This window comes from Chlamydotis macqueenii, chromosome W, assembly GCF_036417535.1.
Source record: "Chlamydotis macqueenii isolate bChlMac1 chromosome W, bChlMac1.mat, whole genome shotgun sequence".
Classification (NCBI taxonomy): Eukaryota; Metazoa; Chordata; class Aves; order Otidiformes; family Otididae; genus Chlamydotis; species Chlamydotis macqueenii.
The window spans coordinates 18412276-18414775 of record NC_141592.1 but is presented as its reverse complement, the minus strand read 5'-3'; positions in this window follow the sequence as shown (position 1 = coordinate 18414775).

Sequence of the window (2500 nt, the reverse complement as noted above, 5' to 3'; positions counted from 1 at the left end):
AGGCTGGCACTTTCGGTGTGGGAGCAATCGTCCGACGTTCGTGATTTGTCGGGGTTTTTTCTCAGTGGGTGCCCATGTGCAGCTGGTGGTAATCGTCGAAGCCCTGTTGGTCAGGGAAAGCCCGGAGCCCCGATGTCTGTCGTGCTGTAGATGCGCTGCCAATGGCCGATGAGGAGCAGCAAGAGATTGAAAGGCTGGCACTCAAGGTGTGGGAGGAATCGTCCGATGTTTGTGATTTCTCAGGATTTTTTTCAGTGGGTGCCCAGGTGCAGCTGGTGGTAAACGTCGAAGCCCTGTTTGTCAGGGAAAGCCCGGAGCCCCGATGTCTGTGGTGCTGTAGATGCGCTGCCAATTGCCGGTGAGGAGCAGCAAGAGCTTGTGTTGCTGGCACTTTCGGTGTGGGAGCAATCGTCCGATGTTCGTGATTTTTCGGGTTTTTTTTCAGTGGGCGCTCAGGTGCAGCGGGTGGTAAATGTTGAAGCCCTGTTGGTCAGGGTTAGGGTTAGGGTTAGGGTTAGGTTAGGGTTAGGGTTAGGGTTAGGGTTAGGTTAGGGTTAGGGTTAGGTTAGGATTAGGGTTAGGGTTAGGGTTAGGGTTAGGTTAGGGTTAGGGTTAGGTTAGGGTTAGGGTTAGGGTTTAGGGTTAGGGTTAGGGTTTAGGGTTAGGGTTAGGGTTAGGGTTAGGTTAGGGTTAGGGTTAGGGTTAGGGTTAGGTTAGGGTTAGGGTTAGGGTTAGGGTTAGGTTAGGGTTAGGTTTACTCTTAGGTTAGGGTTAGGGTCAGGGTTTTGTCGGGAATCTGGGGGGAAATGGCGGGATTTTGGGGGCAAATATGGGTTAGGGTTAGGGTTACGATTAGGGTTAGGGTTAGGGTTAGGGTTAGGGTTAGGGCTAGGGTTAGGTTAGGGTTAGGGTTACTCTTAGGTTAAGGGTCAGGGTCAGGGTTTTGGGGGGAATCTGGGGGAAATGGCTGGATTTTGGGGGCAAATATGGGATTTTGGTGCAAATGCAGGAATTTGTGGCAAAAATGGGGATTATGGGGGGAAGTCGCGGGATTTTGGGGCAAAATGTGGGGTTTTAGGGTTAAAATGTGGGATTTTTAGGGTAAATCGCAGGATTTTGGGGGCGAAATGTGGGAATTTTGGTGCGAAATGGGGCGATTTGGGGCAAAAATGCGGGATTTGTGCAGGAAATTGCGAGATTTTGAGGGGCAAAATGTGGGGTTTTAGGGTTAAAATGTGGGATTTTTGGGGGAAATCGCGGGATTTGGGGGGCAAAATGTGGTAATTTGGTGTGATATCTGTGGTGCTGTAGATGCGCTGCCAATGGCCGGTGAGGAGCAGCAAGAACTTGGCAGGCTGGCACTTTCGGTGTGGGAGCAATCGTCCGACGTTCGTGATTTGTCGGGGTTTTTTCTCAGTGGGTGCCCATGTGCAGCTGGTGATAATCGTCGAAGCCCTGTTGGTCAGGGAAAGCCCGGAGCCCCGATGTCTGTCGTGCTGTAGATGCGCTGCCAATGGCCGATGAGGAGCAGCAAGAGATTGAAAGGCTGGCACTCAAGGTGTGGGAGGAATAGTCCGATGTTTGTGATTTCTCAGGATTTTTTTCAGTGGGTGCCCAGGTGCAGCTGGTGGTAAACGTCGAAGCCCTGTTTGTCAGGGAAAGCCCGGAGCCCCGATGTCTGTGGTGCTGTAGATGCGCTGCCAATTGCCGGTGAGGAGCAGCAAGAGCTTGTGTTGCTGGCACTTTCGGTGTGGGAGCAATCGTCCGATGTTCGTGATTTTTCGGGGTTTTTTTTCAGTGGGCGCTCAGGTGCAGCGGGTGGTAAATGTTGAAGCCCTGTTGGTCAGGGTAGGGTTAGGGTTAGGGTTAGGGTTAGGTTAGGGTTAGGGTTAGGGTTAGGGTTAGGGTTAGGGTTAGGTTAGGGTTAGGGTTAGGATTAGGGTTAGGGTTAGGGTTAGGTTAGGGTTAGGGTTAGGTTAGGATTAGGGTTAGGGTTAGGGTTAGGGTTAGGGTTGGGTTAGGGTTAGGTTAGGGTTAGGGTTAGGGTTAGGGTTAGGGTTAGGGTTAGGGGATAGGGTTAGGGTTAGGTTAGGGTTACGGTTAGGGTTAGGGTTAGGGTTAGGGTTAGGTTAGGGTTAGGGTTACGGTTAGGGTTAGGGTTAGGGTTAGGGTTAGGGTTAGGGTTTAGGGTTAGGGTTAGGGTTAGGTTAGGGTTAGGGTTAGGGTTAGGGTTAGGGTTAGGTTAGGGTTAGGTTTACTCTTAGGTTAGGGTTAGGGTCAGGGTTTTGTCGGGAATCTGGGGGGAAATGGCGGGATTTTGGGGGCAAATATGGGTTAGGGTTAGGGTTAGGGTTAGGTTAGGGTTAGGGTTAGGGTTAGGGTTACTCTTAGGTTAGGGTCAGGGTCAGGGTTTTGGGGGGAATCTGGGGGGAAATGGCTGGATTTTGGGGGCAAATATGGATTTTGGTGCAAAATGCAGGAATTTGTGGCAAAAATGGGA